At 51.4% G+C, this 20,888-nt stretch overlaps 1 protein-coding gene across 14 annotated transcripts in view; it reads left to right on the forward strand.

The window, feature by feature from the left end:
- Positions 1–20,888, forward strand: part of CELF4 (CUGBP Elav-like family member 4) — a 226,783-nt gene that overhangs the window by 19,817 nt on the left and 186,078 nt on the right. The gene's annotated exons all lie outside the window — the stretch shown is intronic.

The following is a 20,888-nucleotide window of genomic DNA, read 5'->3' on the forward strand; positions in this document are numbered from 1 at the left end:
AGAGACAGAGACAGAGAGAGACAGAGACACAGACAGAGAGAGACAGAGAGAGACAGAGACAGAGAGAGGGAGCTGGGGGCAGCAGCCATGGGAAGAAAGAGTCTGCCCTCCCCACTACCTCCATCTGGGTGGGAGCAGATGGCACTCGAACCTGACCAGCAAGGCCAGAGGCAGCACTTGGAAGCAGCGTGTCCTGAGGGAAGGACAGTGCAAGGGAGGACCGGGGTGGGGCTCCCAGGAAATGCTCTCTGGCTGAACGCATCTCTGCTGTCCTGGACCTGTCCTTCTGTCTAGACACACAAAGTCCCTGAGCCCAGCCCACACATCTACTACAGGTGAATTGTACCTTTGCCTCATCTCTGGGCTATCTGGAGGCTGGTCCAGCTCCTGGTGTGCAGACACAAGGGGCAGCCCTTCCCTGAGCCTGGCTTGTGCATGAACTGGCTTAGCTCCAGGCAGTGTGTGGGAAGAAGGCCAGGCCTACCTCCTCCCGGGGGTCCTGGGGTCACAGGCACAGATTTAGCTGTTACCTCCTTCACTCATCTGAAGGGACCCACCACACTGGCCCCTAAGCGCACTACCCTGTGCTCACAGTTGTCGTCTGTGCTTTGCCTGAAAGTCCTTAACAGTCAGCCTGAGGGCACACACAGCCCTTTGGCGAAGTCTGCCTTGTCCTCCTGCAGCCGAGGCCAGAACCTGCCCCTGCCCAGCCTTTCCCAGGTCCGCTCTAGCAGAACCCCCCGGGAATCTGGTGAGAAATAAAGATCCTGACCTCCTCTCTAAACCTTGGAACTCCCTGAATGTGGGTTCAGGGACCCTGTAGTTGGAGAATAGCTCAGGAGTGTCTGCGCGCACCAATGCCTGGTCCCCAGAGCCACCTTCTGGAGGCTCCCCAGCCCCATGGTCAGCACGCAGTCCAGATTGTCAGAATGCTGGGGCTTCCTCCGGCCTCAGAGCCGGACACCGTCCCAGCACCCCCTAACTTCCTGTGCCTTGTAGCCACTGGCACTCAGCCTTCTTTCCCCGGAGAAATGACTTCCCACACCACCCGGACCATGTACTTGTACCGTAAAACCCCTCCCTTAAGCTCCTGTCATAACTGCCAGAACGGACATATCTTCTTCACGTGTAGGAAGAGGGCCCGGATCTCTCTCACGTCTCGCCCTCACACTCTGGCACACGCGGACACTGCATGCGGATACACTCACACATGCACGCACGCACACACAGCTACACATACAGATATACTCACACACATAAATACACTCACACACAGAGACATAACACACAGATACACTCATGCACACACACACAGTGCATACAGATACACACAGACACACAGAGGCACTCCCACACAGAGACACACAGAGATATATTCACACAGGTAGAGACATGCACTTGGAGACACTCATGCACAGGGATATACTCACACACACAGATGCACTCACACAAACACACACAGATACACACAGATGCATACACAGAGATGCATACTAATATGTACATGGTTCAAACTATTCTGTTCCCAGCTCCATGGAATCATTGTCCTGCTCAGCACCTCACCCGGCTTCCTGGGCCTTTGTAGACGCTGTTCAATGGGAGGGGAGGACTCTGGAGGCAGCACAAGGGCTGTGAGACAGGCAGCGCTGAGGTTGAACGCCAGCTGGGAGACCGTGGGAAAGTCACTTTTCCTCCTGGGCCAGCCTTAGTTTCTTTGTCTAGCAAATGGGAATATACAAACTGCCTAAATAGGTCTATCTTGAATATGAAATACAATAATCTAGGCTAAGTTTCTGGCACTGCACCTGCAACATGGTAAGCCTGCAACAAAGTATAGCTGTATAATGAATGAAAAGGAAAAGAAGTCACAAGTTTCCAAACCCAGACACCTCAGGCCTTGCTGCCCTTGTCCTTGTGCTTTCCTCCCTGGGAGATCAGTCCATCCCTGCCCCTCTGCTCAGACAGACTTCTGCAGCTCCCCCGCCACTCCCAACGTGCATTCCCTTCCTTTCCGCTCCCCCCAGACAGAAGCCTTCTCTGCAGAGGCCACACTGAGCCTCCTCCAGGAAGCTTCTAAAGGCTGCATCCACATCCTTCAGTCTCAAGTCCCCTTGAGCCTGGATCTCCCACCCCAGGGCCTCAGACCCTCTGCACCGCCCAGGCTGCTAGTGCATGTCTGGCTGGCCTCTCCTCAGACTGTGAGCTCCCCAAGGCAAGACATGACAGTGATACTGTGTGTCCAACAGACTTCTGCACATCTCCACCACAGGTCCACGGTAGCTTGCTTCACTCACCTGGAGAGACCCACTCTCTGGCCCCAGCAAAGGCCGGTTGTGTTTTTCATATTACGTTTATTATAAATGTTTTCCACCATGAGCAATACTCATCATAGAAAGAATAAACAAGATGGGAAGGTAGCAAGAAGAGAAAGGCACCCCTATTCCCACCTCTCAAAGATAACTACTGTGAATGTCACGGTGATTTTTCTCAGGTCTGATTTTCCTCCGGGGCTTTGGCTCCGTGCAGAAGCTCCCAGCAACATAGTCTGGGCTGTTGCTTGCCTACGGTGCACCAGGCCCTGGGCTGCACGCCGTGTGAGACGTGGAGGGAGATCCACAGCCCCTGCCGGGAGGCTAACAGACTCAAGAGGAAAAGCTGGGAAAACCGGTGCCCAAAGCGTAATGAAAACACAACCTAGCCCCATCGGCCACCAGCAGCCTGACTTGGGATATGCCCTCATGCGTCCTCACCTGCTCCCTTTGGTGGCCAGGGAGATGCCTATGTCCCGAGAGGCGGGTCAGGCTGCTCCCAGGGTTCAGAGGGAGGTGGGCCCCTGGGTTCTAGTCCAGGAGCCCCCTGGAGTAAGTCACTGGGCTCCTCCGCATCTCCATTTTCTCACCTGAGGACGGAGACAAGAATAATCACCCCTAAGAACGCTCCCTGTTTCACAGTCTAGCACCACGTGATATGAAGTTAGTGCTGGATTTAGAGTCCAGGGTGGACAAGCATTAAGGACTCGTGGAGCGTGGGGGCAAGCATGGGACGATTTCAGAGGTGACTCAGAGACCACAGTAGGGGTTGGAGATAACTAGAAATAGACCACTTAGTGTGACTGAGGCTTGGCCATGGGTCAAAATGACTATGGGGCGTGATAGAAGCTGTCTTAGCTCCAGGTTCTCCCCAAGAACAAAGGGAGGCAGTGGTGGTGCCATGCAGAGAGCACTGGAGCTGGAGTCCCAAGCGCCTTGAGGTTCAATCCTTGAGAGCTGGATGGTGACCACAAGCATCTTAGTCCCCAAGCTCTGAGCTCTCAGCCTATAAATCAGGAATAACGACTCCGACTCCATGGGTTATTGTAGCAATTAAATGGGAACATGTAGAAACACCTAGAATAGGCTTGTATAATGGTAATAATCACAATAACAAGAAAAGAATGCCTAACAAGTCTTTATCATTTACCCTGTGTTCAACCTGACAGCAAGCATTCGAATGTGCTATCTCATTTAATACTCCCAAGTCCCTTGGAGGAAGTTCAGCATCTATCTCTGTTTTTCAGACAAGGGAACAGAGAGTTTAAGTAACTTCCCAGGCCACACAGTGAGGAAGTGGCACAGCCAGGATGCCAAGCAGCGGCCCCGAGGGTCATGTGCCTGGTTGGGTCCTGTGCCAGCTGTGGGTGAGCCCCCTCTCCGGGAATGAGTAAGCCTCCGTGGGTGTGAGGAGGGTGACCGAGGACCAGAGCACCCATCTCCTGAAGTTCAGTGGATACACAGTAAGCGCTCAATAACGAGTGTTTATTTATTGCTTCTGTTTACAGCTCTATTCCCAAAGTGAATTGTTTGTTTAAGTAAGGAGCATTTACCTTTATTACAGTCATTGGTAAATAAAATTATATTTGCATTTCCACAAATATGTATGAGTTTAATTAGTCTTGCAATTCGTACACAAGAGCCAGTCCAGGAAACACATGCATGAGCTCACACTTCTACCCCAGGCAAAAAGCCTTCTCAGACAAACATCATCAGGATTAAATAATTCATTCATTCACAAATAGTTATCGATCACCCGCTCCACACCAGGCACGAGTCTAGCTGCTGGAGACACAACAGTGACCAAAGCAGATAAACTCCCAGCTACCCTGGAGCTTACATCTTCCCGAGGAGACGCTGAATGATAAATTTAAAATAAAAATTAAAGCCCTGATAGTTAAGTGCCACACTGAAGGTTAAAGTGTATGGGTGAGGCGTTGAGTGACAAGGGCTCCTCCACACTGTGTGACAGGGAGGTCTCCCTTAGGAACTAACAGTGAAGCTGAGATCCAAACATCAAACAGAGATGGAGGGAGAGAGCTCTTCAGGCAGAGGGCGCAGCAGGTACAAATGTCCTGAGGCAGGAAGAGGCTTCACATGTTCAAGGGACAGGAGAAAGCCCAGTGTGACAGGAGCATTATGAGGTGATGGGGAAAGAGAGGAGGGAGGCAGTGCGGGGTGGGCTGTGTCAGGCTTGGCAGGTCAAGAAAGGGTCTGAACTGCATTCTAAGTGTAGCAAAAATACTGGAAGTAACATCCTGTTATGTACATTTCACAAAGATCTTTCTGGCTGCGATAGGAGAGCCGAGGTGGGAGGTAGGCAGCCAGGGGAGAGGTGAAGGGTATGTGATCAGGGTGTGCTGAGAAGGTGCAGGAACTATGGGGTCCCAGGACTTGTCGATGGACTGGATGTGGAGTGAGAGAAAGAGGGGGACCTAGGAAGCTCTGAGCCTCTCGGTGGTGAGTGGCACCATTTACTGGGAAGCAACATGTTTTGGGAATGGGAGATCAACGTCCCATTTTGGCTGTGCAGGGGTTGAGATGCCAGTTAGAAGTGCATGTGGACAGGTGGATGTGTCCCCTGGAGCAGAGTGAAGATCTGGGCTGGAGGTCTAAATGTGGGAGGCATCCTAGTATCGTGGTATTTAAAGCCCTTTATGTGAGAACGAATTAAACAGGACTTCACAGGTGTGATTACTGTTCTTCCCCAGCGTGGTCTTGAACATCAATGAGGTCGCAGACAGTGTGGTACACACTAAGAGGTCAGGCATGCATGAAGCCTGAGACAGGATCCAGGGCACCCTCCCCTCCCCAAGCCCCGTTACCACCTCGCACAGCTTAGGGCAGGTCTGTCCTTCCCATGCTCCCGCCTAAATCCCTCGTGCTGCAGTTTCAATCCTTCCGGCTTTTGCCTGGGCCACTACCCTGCCCTTTCTTGCAGCATCGCTTTCCCAGGATGCCAAGGTTGCATTCCGCCCAGGAGGGAGAGCGGGAACTGTCCAGGGGTGAGTCAGCCAGATTCACAGCGGAGATGTAGGTCGCCCAGCTCCCTCCTCCCTGCTCTGCGGTGGCTGAGGCCTCCCGCCCTGCCTGCCCCATCACCCACGTCCTTGTGGCCTCACACCCCTGCCCCACCACCCCCGCCAGCCTGACCCTGCCAGCTCTGTTCTCTGAACCCCCAGGAGAGAAGCACCCTGCAGGGACCTCTGGCCCCCAGAGCCACCACCAAATGCCTGAGGCAGGCTGCTGGGTTTTTTTTCCCCCCTCTTTTAAAGTTAAAAAAAAAAACGAATAAAAGCAACACACAACGAAATAAGCTGATGTTTTACTTACAAATTGCAGCTGAAATGATTCACGCAAGCACCTGGGAGGCTTTGGGAGGCTGGGCTGGGGAAAGGGAGAGAGCAGACAGAACGTGCCCTCAGGGCCACCCACACTGCTCTTGGGAGACCCAAAGCCAAACCCTCCTTCCTCTTCACCATCATGGATCACCATCACTGCCAGTGTCAGGAGGCCAGTGTCAGGAGGCCAGTGTCATGGCCAGTGTCAGGAGGGTGGGTTTCAAAAGGCCCCTGCAGGGGGGCGGGCAGTGGATGGCAGGACGTTTGGAGATGTGGAGAGGACACACACAGAAACGCATTCACACCATCACTGAGCGGGCAGTGATAGCAACGACGGCCGCTGCTCTGCTCCAGGCCACACCACCTCTCTTCGTCCTCACAACCGTCCCACGACAAGGCCAACCCAGCAGCCGCCAGCCTCGTGTGCCTATTCATATGTATCTTGAAATCCATGTTATTTAAATGCAATTAAAGATTCAGTTCCTCAGTCTCACAGCCATGTTTCAAGTGTTCATTAGCCACAAGTAACTAGTGGCCACTGTGTTATGCAGACATGGAACTTTTTTCCTTCATGGCAGAAAGTAAGGCCCTGAGAGCATCGTGCAGGCACATACTCATGTAAGCGCATGGGGAAACATGACATGGGCAGGTGTGGAATGCTCTCATGTGCACAGTGCCTGGGCTCTGTGTGTGTGTGTGTGTGTGTGTGTGTGTGTGTCTGCCTGTCTGTCTGAGAGGCGCCTAGCCCTTGTCCACCACCCAGACATCCCAGACGCCTGAAGGAGAGGGTTATGAACCACAGGCTCTAGAATCTAACCGGGTCCAAATGCTGACTCTCCCACTCCCTAGCTGTGTGACCTTAGGCAAGTGGCTTCACTTCTCTGTACCTCAGCTTTCTCTTTATAAAATAAAGATAATAATAGAGCAGGCTGAGAGTTGTTAGGAGCATTCCGTGAGATAATACGTGCAAAGCTCTCAGCGTGGCTCCTGGCACATCGTGAGCTATTAATAACCGCTAGCTGTTACTGTCGTTTTCGTGAGGCCGTGTTTGCTGCGCTGGGGCAGCCTCGGAGAAGAGGCACGTAGGGAGGGCAAGACAGAAGGATTGCCTCACCCTCATGCCTGAAGTTTAGGGGGCTGGTGAACCGGTGGGACAAGCTGCAAGGGGACACCACCGGCCCGCGTGCAGGGCGAAATGGCAGGAGATGCTGGGGGGCAGAGATGGGGTGCTGATGAGAGGAGGTACACACAGAGGAGGAGGGGTAGAAATGAAAGGGTGGGGCCCTAGCATGTTCTTCACAGCCTTGGTCTTCCTGTTGTGCCCTAAAAATGTCCCGGTTGAGGGACGAGGGGGAGAGAGGGAGGGAGAGAGAGTCACAAGTGTAAGTGTTTTACTACATCAGAATTGCTTTCTGCATCCAGTAAAACAGCAGGACTATTATTCCCCAAAACCTTGCCCTCTAGGGCCTAAAGTCTCACCTGGGAGATGAGACCAACCCACAAGGGACAATTAGAATGAAAAAGAATCTGAGCCAGAGAGGCCCCTGAGGGAATCTCTAGTCCAAGGCAGCCATTGTAATACAAATCACTTCAACAGGTATTTGTTGAGTGCCTCTTCCGTGTAAAGACAGCTTTGTGGGTGCTGGGCATGATTCAAAAAGAGAAAAGATAGGAAAGAGTCTCTGCCTTCAAGAGGTTGAGAGCAAGAGAAAGATGCCCCAGGCGTGGGCTGCTGAAGGTGAAGTGGACATTCCACGGTAGGTGGGGTCCTGTGTGGAAAAGATTACAAGTAAGAACTGGTACTTGAAATGAGCTCTGAAGGACGGGTAGGAACAAAATTCCATCCATAGGCTGGGCACCTTGCACAGGACCACACAGCTTGCAAAGACCAGAACCAGGCCTGGTTCTGGGAGGTCCTTCCACCATGGAGAGATAAGGAAAAGAGGCCATATCCCTACGCATAGGGCACAAAGAGTGGGGACCTTGGAGGTGCACATGGGGAGAGACCAGAGCCATCCTCCCTCTGTCCTGAAAACCTCCCGAAAGTCCCGCCCAGACGCGGGCTAGAGGCCGCCTGTGTTTTCAGATGTGGCCAGCAGAGGGCACCAGGAGTACTGAGCAGCCTCAACCATAGAGTGGTCTCACCCAGTTCTGGATTCAGAGCCTGAGGCCCTCGGGGCACAGGGCGTAGACATCTGCCCCCTCACACACCTGCGTGGGGTGAGGCAATTATGGGACACCAGATGGGAGAGCTACCAGAGCAGCTGCCACGTGGAGGTGGGCTCACAGAGCATGCTTGGGTGGACGAGAAGTCTCATGGCACTCCCAGAATGAGGCACATCCATAACGGTGGCACCTGGGGTTGAATGAAGGAGCTTTCTCCCATGATGGGCCTAAACCTGGTTGTGACATAAAATGGTGTACTTTCTGTAGTTTCCATTCGGAGAAATCAAAGGAAGGGGACTCTCCGACTCTCCATCTGTCACCACCTCTGAGGTTCATCCCTCAATCCCCCGCAATCAACCAATGGGGAAGAGCTCCTGTCATTCTGTGCACGTGGAGTCAAGGTGGAGAGATCAGACCGGAATGGTCCCCAAAGACGGCAATTTTCATGTCCTTTTGCAGATGCATGACAGAGAAGCAACGTCATTTTACATAGAACTGACCAGGAACCAGTCTTCCTGCCTTAATGATAAAGGCCACTCACAGTTGGCACAGTTGGGTCACCCTTTTGCAGAAGACCACCCCCTGCCAAGGACTTCCCAGGGACCTTTCTTGAATAGAAGCCCTATTCCTGGCCAACCAGCACAGGTCTTCCGAGTGTACACAGTCCCGCTTCAGTCCAGCCTGGCTGAAATTTCCCGAACTCCAAAGGATGTGGGTCTGAATTCAATTTTCCTTCCCACTCTGAGAACTAGTATATGTCTGGTTTGGGAGATGACAATTTGGAGACTCAGATGACTGTAATCATCAAGGTGGTGATACAGCAGGAGATGAGAGGGGAGAAGAGGAGGAAATGGAGGGAGAGGGACATGTGAGAGAGAAAGAGACGGGGCGGCCGGGAGCACAGAGTGACCAGGAGGGTGTCACCATCAGGCTGAGGATGGGTGACCAGGTGCACCAGCCAGTCCTGCTGCGGCACCGGGCCGGCGACGGCTAAGCTGCACGGTGTGACGTCAGGTCACGTCTGTCCTGGGCTCTGTGCGTGTGAATCTTGTGAAGTCAGTCAGCCAGAGCACCCTGGCAAGTCGGGGATCCTTCCCCAGCAGCACACAGCTCGTGCCAGCCGGGAGGTGTCATCCTCGTCGTTCTCCAGGCCCTTGGAGCTTTGTGTGCACGAGTCTGTGAGACATGCAGCGCGCGGCCGTCTGCATGAGCCTGTGGCTCTGTGAGGCAGATGTGCAGGTCGTGTGCGGGGGCGGGGGGTGGAGAGCGCGTCAGACTTGCCGGGCTGGGGGTGAGGACCTTCGGTCCTGTCTTCTGCCACTGACCAACTCACACCGCCGTCTCAGGGGGGTCACACCTCTCTGGCTCCATCTCAGCCTCTGCAAATGCAAATGGCAACTCCTTCCTCACTTACTGCGCACGGATATTGTGACACTCGAAGTAGGCAAAGACGTGTAGGAAAGACATGCCCGGTATAGCCCTGTAGCTGAGACACCTAGCTCAGGCTGTCGCTTGGCCAGTTCTCTTGGAGAAGGGGTGGACAGACAGGAAAGCCGTAGAAGAGTCAAGCTCCGGGGAAGAGAGAGTTCCCAATTGTCGAACCCGCCTTTGGCCCCAAAGCTTGTCTTCTGCAGGGGTTCCCGCAGACCACCAGCCTCAGCCCACGGCCACACTGCCCTGTGCGGCCTCAGCTCTCCCTGGGGAAGCCTGTTTGCCCCCCACCCCTCCTAACACCCCTCCAGGGAATACCCTCCCACTTCTCCCCATTGCTGCCAACACAGTGACTCAGAGTCATTTCCAAGGAAACCAAAAAAAAAAAAAAAACAAAAACAAAAACAAAAAAGAAAGAAAGAAAAGAAAAAAGGAAAGGAAAGGAAAGGAAAAGAAAGGAAAGGAAAGGAAAGAGATTCCAGGCATCAGGGGAAATTAACCACAAAGCAAGTGGTTCCAGAGGGGCACTGACAGCACCCAGGACACAGCTTGGGGCTCCCAGCATTGTCAACACCGTTCTCAGAGGAGGGGACATAAACAGGACATATGTGCAGGGGCGTGGGGAAGGAGATGAATGTTTCCCCAAAGTGGAAATTAAAGTTATCAATAACACTTTGTTGTCGTGTTTAGCCACAGGGCCCTCTCAGCTAAAGCAACCAAAGCAGAGCAGAGCAAAAGTTAGCAAGGGCCTTTTCACCAAGGGACGAATCCAGCTCTCCGTTCAGCATGGCCAGTTTGGGTCCAGATAGGTCTGGCTCAGCTAGTGCTGTGACAGCAGGGCACACTTGAGGGGGCTTCTCCTCAGGGTCCCCTCCCCCATTCCTGGTGGTCGCTCACCCTCCAGTGGGGCTCAGGGCCGGTGTGGATCCCACACACAGGATCCTGGGCACATAACTGTCTCCTTGAGCTCATGGTACCTATATACATCCTTAAACAACACACTGGTATGAATACTCTATCTGTAGCCCACAAAGGTGCGCACACACACACACACACACACACACACACACAGGAGTGTGTACCACACCAGGTGATGGGTTCCATTCAGTTTTCCTGTTAGTCCACTGTTGTTCTCTACTAACTGGGTAAAGTGAGTCAGGGCGAGGATCTTGCCATATGCACCTACGAGTTGCATGGGGACTGTCTGCTGGTTGGAAGTCTGAACCTCAGAGCCACGGGGCCACTGGTTTTGGAGAACAGGAACAATTGGCTTCAGAATTTGTTCCAGACAGTGGCATTGGTCTCATTTTAACACTTCTGAAATGACCAACCAGGCAAGACAACAAAATGACGTAAATTGACCTAATAAGGTATGTACTGTCTTGTAGCTTTGAATATCAAGAGTTGGATTCTGCCTTGTCCAAATCATACAGAGATGTTATTTTTAATTCTAGAATTGCAAATCGTAGGCAGGAAGGATTGCCAGCAGGGCATTCCATAGAAGGAGAAGGCCCGGGTGCAGGGAGGCAGGCCCGGCAGCTGGGGCCCCAGGGTCGGCCCTCCTTCAGACAGCTTCCAGAGGAGAGGAGGGCAGAGGGCAGCTTTCCGCCAGCCCGCTGTGTAGACAGCTCTACCTCCCTGCCGCTGCCCCTCAGTCTCCCCTTGTTTCATAAAGTGTTGCGAGTGGCCTGGCTCCTGCCGGCGTGCAGGGCTCTGAGAGGCTCGTCTCCTCTCCTCTCCTCTCCTCTCTTCTCCTCCGAGGCTGAAACTGTGCAGACAATAGGCCAGCGTGGAAGTGTCTGCATTCATATTCAGTCCTCTGCCTTCCCTTCCCTCTCTTCCCCTCCCATTCCTTCCCCTCTGGCCCTGGGGATGTATTTTGCATCCTTTAAATGATCTTGTTTATTCTATGTGTCGGAATATAGTTATCTGAATATTAATTATGGCTTTAGTGAAGTTCATCGGTTGAATGCAGGAATTGAGAATTCCTCCTTCACTTTCAGCCACCTGCTTTGATTTCTCTGTTTATCTGCTTGACTGAGCTGAAATCAGTTTCTGTAAGTGAAAGTCGGCTGCTTGGAGCAGATGTTAATGCTCAGAAATAGTGTACGGTCTGCTATTAGCATAAGTAGCATGATGCTAATAAATAGAGGTGTGCAGTGCTGGTGGCCGTGGTGGCGGTTGGAACTGAGGGACGGCAGCCTGCCCGGTGACTGAGCCTGAGCACTGTCCAGGGGAAGAGGGAGAGGCCTGGCCTGGGTGCTGGGCACATCTCTGCCCAAGCCAGCCCCACCCTCCCGTCCTCAGCACCCCGTATGCAGCCGGCTGGGGGCCGATGATTAATGACGGCGAGGGCTGTAACCAAATTGTAGTGCCATTAGCACCAAGTCACGACTGACAACTAGATCTATCATCTCTGAGGTTCCTATCCAGCTAACTAATTTAACTATGTGAATACGGGAAACGCTGCTCTGATGCCATAAGGTAAATATTGCCAAAGCCAGGAGCCCACTGGTGACCGTCAGTAACGAATGAGAGAGGAGAAATCCATCAGGACCCAGTGGCCAGGTCCACAGCCCTGGTTGGGTCAGACATCTGTCTTTGGAATGACTCCACCATCCACCCCCGTGGAGCCAGGTCTGGACGGGCAGCTAAAAAGTGGGGACCTGGCCAATCCAAGCCCCTGCCTCCAGGACCTCTCCTACTCCTTGCCCCTGACAGGGAGATGACAGGTGTCCTCACTCAGAGGACAGATGTGATCAAGGCAACACCTCTATCCCAATCCTCCGAATTTCCCCCATCTCTGCAGCTCCCCACTTTCTCCAGGAGAGGGACGTGCAGGCGCTTTGATGAGAAACAGGTGGGCCTCACTTGTCACAGGAGGTGCTCCTGAAATAGTGAAGGCAAATTGTTATTACCTTCATTTTTGTCTTCTTTCTTTCTTTCTTTCTTTCCAATGAATCCTATTGAAATGTGCTATGTTTGCTCATCAGAAGAGCCTTATAAGGAATCCTTTTTAGAAATGAAAGAATCCTCTGCATGTGAATAGTTGCCTTTTACTTCATCTGGTTTATGAGCTTGGGAGTCCCACACGGCCATGTTCCTTAAAGCCACCCCTTGAACTACAGGTGACTTATTCTCTGAATCAGAAAGCCCCCCGCTCAGATCACCCTCCTACCAGAGGGGGCAGTGACTAGGGAGGTTGGGGAGGCAGGGGGCAGAAACATGAACTCTGTGATGGAAACCCTTGATTCTCCAAGTCCTCGCCTGCCACGCTGGGGGCAGAGGTCTAATTGGCTCTCTGTAGCTCAGCAAATGTGGCACCCTCTCTGGGGTGCCCCGACTCCCATCCAGGGAACCGGGGATGAGCTCATGGGATGATGTCTACGAAAGCAGACATTTCAGAAGACTCCAAGCACTCCAACAGTGTGACGGAGACATTTGTGCACAAGTACACATGTTGTTCTGCCTTGGACCTACAGACCCCAGCCCTGATTAAAGCCAAGGGCATGGTATCCGGAGTGACCGAGCCAGCTTGCAGAAAGGCTTCACGCTGCGTGTGGCCACCCACACCAGTAAGCTCAGAAGAAAATAATGGCAACAACCCAGATAATTCTGGGAAATTTAACTTCCATAAGAGATATCCAGATAATGGAAACAGAAAGACAGACCTCAGGCGCCTGAACAATTCTACAGTGCCCCCCTTTTCAGAGAAATGCACTAAGACAATAACTTTAGGTAATCGATAACTACCTCAGTAGATAATACACACCCTGTGTATAGCACTTTCTCTTTTGCAAAGTTCTTTCTTCACTTTTCTCTGCCCTGAGGTTCGAAACTGCTCTATGAGGACAGTGGGACAGGAATTGTTATCCCAACTGACAGATGAGAAAACTGAGTTTGAATATCGTTGTCAAGGGAGGGAGGGCAGTTATTTCCATTGACAAAAGGCTAGGTTCATTTTTGTCAGAAAAAATAACACTGTGTCACTTGACTTTTTTTTCTTCCTTATCTTCCAGAAAATAAAAAGTCAAACTCGTGACCCATGTGCCCTAATCTGGTTATCACAGGTGGGAAGGTGTATATTTCCCCTGCATCCCTCAAAGAGGCTGTTATCATTTCCTTTAAAGATGTGTTCTCTAATCAGAAAGCTATTCCAGATGTAAATGGGATACAGTCTCCCCAAAAGATAGCATCCACTGCTCCATCTGTTATTGCACATACTCTGGGCAGGAGTTACAAAGGTGACTGAGATGCAGTCCCTTCCCTCAAAATACCTACAAAGAAATAAAATACAAAGCAGCATTTTCCCGAACTGCCACAGGAGCACACATTCAAAGTGCGGGGAATGTTCCAAAGAAGAAAGGCTGTCTCCTGAGGGGATGACTTGGGGAGCAACTGCACAGGGTGCCCTTCGATCTCGGCCTTGATGAATGGCTATATTGTGAAATGCAAAGATCAGCAGAAGTGCCCTCTGCAAGGAGAAGGCTGCCTGAATAAGGCCGAGAGGAGCGGGCCAGGCAGGGCGGCCCCCTGCGCGGACCAGGCAGAGGGAGCTGCCCTAGGTGCTCCAGGAATTAGAGCCACAGTTGGGGAGCAGGGGCCATGCGCTCAGGCCCTTGCTCCAAGGGCGTTCCTGGTGTTGGCACGCAAGAGATTAAGGCCAGAAGTAACAGAGAGATCCTGACGGGAGCTGGGGATGAGCCTAGATCACTCACCGCCCTGTAGTGACCAAAGTAGACCAGTGCCCTACCCCCCTGACCTCTGTGTGCCCTGCACTCAAGAACCCCAGCTGCACTGGTTCCCCTCACTCGAGGCTGCATCCCACATCCGGAAAGCCCTGCAGGACAGGGCCTCCAGCTTGGGCACAGGAGAACAGCAACTCCACCATGGAAAGCCTCCATTCCCAAACTTCTGTCGCCAGAGACCCTCATTTGGTTCCCTCCCACCCCCAAGTCCTCTGCTTCCTTAAAGGTTTTTGCCTTTAAAACAAACTGCTGTTATTAAATAAATAATTGATTCCCTTCCCCATTTTTTATTAATCAAAGGCTAATCAGAGGCACAGATCGGCATGCAGCAACCAGTGTTAGCCACACGGAGTGGATATAATTCTTGCTAAAAGCAGCGAGGTGCTATTTTTGTTTTCCCCGTGCAGCCTCATCAAGGGGACATGTGTAATTTCCATTTGGCTTTGTGAAATACTGAGAAAGACCTTGGCTTCTGGGATTCCAGGTTGGCAAACTCAGCTAAAGAGTCCACACCCTCAAGGGATCCTGGAGGCCTGGAGAGGGGACACTTTGGGGACCCTGCTCCCACATGGTGGGGACCAGCTGCTGGAGAGAAGGGTCCGCTGGCATGTGGCAGCTCATCAGGATAGGCAGCTCAGGACCCAAAGAGACTTCCAGGGCCAAGATTCAGGCTGGAACCTGCTGTGGACAGAGGCTGAGGGTCCCCGGGGCCCCTCAACAAGCCTGTGACTTCACCCAGCTCCTTCTGTCCCATAGCCAGTTCCCACTTCAGCTCCTAGTCCTGGCAGACGAGACCCCTTCTAAACGCCCACCCTTCCCTTGCTGGCACCACCCCCAGCTTAAAAGATACTACTGGCAACATCATGGTTCTACGACCTGGACCAGATTCTTATCAGTCCTTTTTTTTTTTTTTTTTAATCCTGCTGACTTTTTTCCTTCCTTTTTTTTTTTCTCCCTCTCTCTGTACTTATTGATCCCAAACGAGGAAAAAGTCTATTAATCCTAAACCCAGAGAAGATTAGAGATAGGGCCGAAAGGGCTTGTCAGGACAGAGCCACACGGGCATTATCTCCTGGGAAGGTGACCACGTCACCAGCAGGAGGAGGAAGGGGAACAAAGGAAGTAAAACAAAGAGTGGCTGCTCCAGGAAGCAAACATGATGCTGAGAAGGATCCTCCAATCTCCCCTCCTCAACCACCTCCCGCCCTTCCTCCGGGATGGGAAGTTGGGAGGAGGTAAGGGGCAATAATTATGGTCATAGCCCACCTGCCAGCCCTTCTCCATTCTCAAAGCACCTTCTTGGGCAGGCAGAGAGGAGTTTTCATCTCCATTGAGGCCACAGAAGCCTGAGACCTTGCACAGGGTCACCCACGATCGGGATAGCATTGGGTGATAGCCCTGTCCCGTCCAGTATGTGGAAGCCTGTTTGGGACTGCAGGACTGCTGGAGTGGCACTTGGCAAGGGTACAGGGGAACTGGATGACCCACCAGAGACTCAGGCAAGTTCCATAACCTCTCTCTGCCTCAGTTTCCTCTCTCTATAAAACAGACACAATAATTGTAAGAACCGTACAGTGTTATGGTGAGATTTATGAGATCATATGTTAGTCTTATTATTTTTTTTTTTAATTTTTTTTTCAACGTTTTTTATTTATTTTTGGGACAGAGAGAGACAGAGCATGAACGGGGGAGGGGCAGAGAGAGAGGGAGACACAGAATCGGAAACAAGCTCCAGGCTCCGAGCCATCAGCCCAGAGCCTGACGCGGGGCTCGAACTCACGGACCGCGAGATCGTGACCTGGCTGAAGTCGGACGCTTAACCAACTGCGCCACCCAGGCGCCCCAAATCTTATTATTAATAAATCACGATTATTACATCTTCATCCAAAGTTCAGGAAAAGAGTCCTGCTCACTGTCCTCTGCAAGATGGACAAGGGGTACAGTCTTTAGGGACAATACAACAGTAAGACCACGTGTCAACGATGATGTAACCAAAAGACCTTGGATCTGTGCAGTGACCGTCATCCACTCTGTGTGCAGATTGCATGGCAAACCCACAGAACTATCCACGGCAGCCCTTGGGGACCCAGGCTGTGGGTCTCAGCCTCTCTCCACACCCCACTCCTCACTGACTGAATCAGAATCCCTTGGGGGTGAGGCTCAGGCACCATAACTTTTCAGGTGTAGACACTGAGGCCAAGGAAAGTCAAATCCGTGTCCAAGCTGGGGTGGCTACCGAGTGGTAACTGGGTGCCAATGCCCCTAGGAATAGGATCTACCCTGTCCTGCAGCTAGTACCACACCATGGTCTCCCTCAAAAGGTCAGCCCTAGCTTTTCCAGAAATCCACCAGGTGCAGGCAGAGCAAGTCCAGAAGCTTCTGGCTTCCCATGCCCATGGGAAGACAAGGCAGCAGGCTGTCTCACCTCCTGGAATGCCTCTTCTTCCAGTTCCCCTGCCTCCATTCCTCTCTCCAGCTTCCTCAATGTGGGAGCTGGTGCCAGACTGTTTGGATGCTCCCTTGTTTATATGCTTCGCTGAAGACCTCCCTCATGCAATGAGTCTGCCATTCTCCATCCAGCCAAGACTGACGCTAAGGTCAAAGATGCTGTCTGCAGGCTGAAGGGCAACTCTACCGATGTCATCTGGGATGGAGCACTAGATAGACAGGGAGCTCCGTGTCCTGGCCACCTCTCAGGCTCACCAGGTGAGAGGATGAAGTCAGGATCATCCATCCAACCACTTCCTGAGAACCAGATACATGCATTAGGTCATTGGTTCTCCCACAAACACTGGGAGGCTGGAACTGTTACTATCCCCATTTTACAGGTGAGGGCACTGAGGCACAGAGGGACTTGCCTGGTCAACAGCAGCCTTGCGGGTATGGTTCCTTTTTGTTGTTGTTGTCATGTGTATTTATTTTTGACAGAGAGAGAGAGAGAGAGAAAATGCAAGCAGGGAAGGGGCAGAGAGAGAGGGAGACAGAGAATCCCAAGCAGGCGCCGCACTGTCAGCACAGAGCCCCACTGAGGGCTCGAACTCACAGACCGTGAGATCATGACCTGAGCCAAAACCAAGAGTCAGACATTTAACTGACTGAGCCACCCAGGTGTGCTGAGAGTCTGGTTCTTAACCCCGTGCTGAACCACCTTCATATGTGGGTCCTACTCTAGAGCTCAGTCCCCTAGAAAGCAACTGTGGGATAAAAAAAAAAAATAAAGGGATGAGCTAGGAGCAGATGGCTTGTTTTTTGTTTATTACCTACTTGAAATTATGTCAGTTAGACTCCAAGTTACTGATCTACAGAAGAATAACGGCAAAAGGGATGGTTTGGTACAGTGGGGGGAAATGCTGAACCAGGAGGCTGGAGTGCTGAGGTTTTTAAATTATTATTATAAAAATAACCCACACACAGTAAAAAGTACAAAGGGGTATATAATGAAGCGGGATTCTCCCTCCCATTAGAGACCCCATCCCACTCACCAGAAGGAGCAGTTTTTTGGGCATTCTCCCGGAAATATGTCAAGTACAGACAGGCACGTGCAAACACACCCACAGACACTTTCTGTTGTGGGAATTGGAATATGCTCCCGACGTTGCTATGCACCTTGACCTTTGACTTTCCATTAGATCTCGGACCTTTCCAAGTCAGCATGCCTGAGGATCAACTTACTCCATTTAGTAGCTGCAGAGTATCTAGTTGTCCAGATACTCAGTAATTTATCACAGCCAGGTCCCCATGGACAATTAGGTTCTTTCTAGTTTTGTTTTATTTTATTACAAATCACACACAATCAACATCTTTGTGCACATCTGCTGCACACAGGCACGCTTCCACCTGTAGAATAAATTCTTCCAAGTGAAATTATTTCAGTAGATTTGAGCATTGTACATGTTGACTGACATTTGCTTCCAAAGAGATTGTATCCGTTAAGCTCTCATTAATTTTTTTGGAGCCCTATTCTCCCAAACTCCTTACTGACATTGTGTCTACCCAGAAAACAATTTTTGTCAAGACTTGGGTTTCTATTCCTGCCTTGACACCAGATATGAGGCCTTGACCAAGTCACCCTGCAGTCTGGGCCTCAGCTGCCTCATTTGCGACCTGAAGGTCAGACTAGCTGATCTGTAAGGATCCCTTCAGCTCTTCCTGTCTGTGATTTTAAGTGTATCTATCCAGTGGCTGCAGTGTGTTAAACTCTGCTGAACCCCTGAGTTCTCCCAGCCTAAAGGAATCTAAAATCCGGTTGGGGTGTAGAACACACCCTGAGAAGGAGCCACTTGGGAGAGTCTGAAATCAAGAGTGAAGTTGAGTGGTTTAGTCCACAGGCTTGTAAAAGGTCAAGGAGAGCGATGTCAGGTGTCTATAGCCAGGGCGGCTCCTTGGAGGCAGCACTTTTGTGGAAGGAGCAGGAAAATGCACAGAGATGGTCTGTTGTAGATGACAAATGACAATAGGAAACATTTTATCCCGCTCCTTCCCAGATCCTGGGAAGCCAACCCAAATCCACTCTCTCCCCATCTACCCCACTATGGGTTTGTTTTCCCACAGGGGACTGAAACCCGTGTCTCCCAGCGTGGTTTGATGTTCCAGCTCCCTAAGGATCAGGTCCTACACCAGTGGTTTCACTACGTACTGGATTCTTCATAGAAACATCAGTTCAGTTTGCTGTTTTTGGGGGAGGGGAAATTCTACACATAAACCTTGATTAACCCAAGTTCTCAGAAAATGGAAGATTCTAATTAATTCTGTTTTCTGGGTCATATAGGGTAAAAAGGGTTTGGAGGAGGCTCAAGGTCCCTGTCAGCTTCAGTCAGCCCCTGCTGGTGACCCCTGTCCAGCGGGGTACGCATACTGGCCACCTCTGCAGGCAAGGCTTCCAGTAGCCAGACATTGTTGTAGGTTGAAAAGATGAGTTCAGGCGCCGTTTTGGGCTTTGGTATGCTCTACGAAGCACAGAGCTTGCTGTCTTCTTGATACTTGCGCTCATTTGCCAAGGGCTTGGCTCATCTTCCTGAAACAGGAGTGGGGACAGTGGAAAGAGCATGTGCAGTGGGTGCAGGGTCCTCCTGATGTTATGCTATGTGGGGCTCACATACGTTAAGAGTATTGACCATGGTTTGTTACAGACGGAGAGCCTTTTAGTTTAACTTTCCACACTGTAGATAAGGAAACTGAGGCCCAGGGATGCAGGGTGGTTTGTTTCAGAGCTCTCAGAACATTGGGGTGGTGACCACATGCTACAAGTCAAGCTCTTTCAGGATGGACAGGTTGCGTGACTATCCCATAAAGGGCAGAGCTGGGGCTCAAACTGTACCCACTGGGCACCAAATCTTTCCCCAGAAGGTTCCCAAGGGCCTAAAAATCCCTTCTCTCTGGGTTTTGGAACCTGTTTGTCAGAAGGGGGACCTACAGTCTATATTTTAGAGGGCACCTCACATAACCCTGAGGTGGGCTGTTGGTATGAAAGATGTCCCTCTACGATAGGGTGCTTTCAACGGTCCAACTAAAAATCAGTCTTAAAGAATCATATTTTTCATGCAAGTGGCTGTAGCCCAAGTCTCCCCCTCCCAAGCACGGAGCACTGGCTAGAGGAGCTGGAAAATCCTTGCCAGTCCCCACAGGTTATAAGCAGTCTCACAGCCAGGCAGATGTCAGTCACCTCTCTAGGTATAATATCTACCTCCTTTGAAGGGTGCTTGTGAGTTGAAATAAAATGTACCTTCTAACACCTTTAAAAAGGCTGCCTCACCCTAAGACCAGGCATAGTCCTATTCCTGGCCCTGCTGCTGTCTGGCCATGCCGTGGTTCTCTGCCACTATTCCTCCAGAGCTAAAGAGAAGATACAATCATTTCCACGCCACCTACCTTCCAGAGCTGCGGGGATAATTGAGGTCAGTGGTGCTCAAACTTCAGTGCTCTTCAGAGCCCCTGGAGGGCTGGTTAAACACATGGCCGAGCCCCTCCCCAGAGTTTCTGATTCAATAGATGGGTAAGGCCTGAGAATTTTGCATGTCTAATAAATTCCTAGTTGATGCCCATGGGCCCATACTGCAGGTCTGGGGCCACCTTTTGAGCACTGTGAACAAGGGAACTTGCAAAAGGGATTTTTATTATTAAAAAATGCAGGACCCTTCTTTAAAGTAAAAAAGTACTATTTACTCAATGCCAACACCATATCTGATAAATTTCAATTTCATCAATCTCATTTGCTCATCTAAGAACCTATGGAAATTTTAGGAGATATTGTAGACCAATCAGCTAGTCACCAAATGAGCCCACACCTGACAAATGAGCCTACTCCCTCCCCACCCTTTAGGAATGGTCAACTCAAGAAACCAGAAGACTCTCTTCTCCACCCCCCCCCCCCCCCCCCCCCCCCAAAAAGCTTGTTCCCATCGAGAACATGTCTGGCTCCTACACACCCCTCCAGCTGTACAAACCTGGTCACAGACACCCAGAACCCACACATACACAAACATGCAAGGTTGCTCCCACCCCCTCCACACACCCTGGAAACCCACCTGCAAAAAGGCTCTGTCTGCGGTGAGCACAGCTGGCTCCCCATCTAGATGTGGGGGTCCTCTCCTAACATGGGGCTATTGTCTGAGTTAGAAGGAACAAATTAAAAATGGAAAAGATTCCCAGAAGTCATTAACCCCAAATCAGAAGGGCCTGATGTTGGTTCCTATTGGTGAAGACACGTGTTAATGGGCATGAAGTCTGGAGGGAGGGCCATTGGCCTAGGCTGGCGGTGGCTGTCAGCGGCAGGGGCAGTCACCACAGGGCTTGGAGCACTCAGGGGCGACGGGCAGCTGGAGCCACCCTGTGGCCAGCTCAGGAGGGAAGGGGAGGCAGAGAAACACAACAGAAAGGGTGGTCCCACGAGCAGG

This window comes from Panthera uncia (assembly GCF_023721935.1).
Source record: "Panthera uncia isolate 11264 chromosome D3 unlocalized genomic scaffold, Puncia_PCG_1.0 HiC_scaffold_8, whole genome shotgun sequence".
NCBI classification, from domain to species: Eukaryota; Metazoa; Chordata; class Mammalia; order Carnivora; family Felidae; genus Panthera; species Panthera uncia.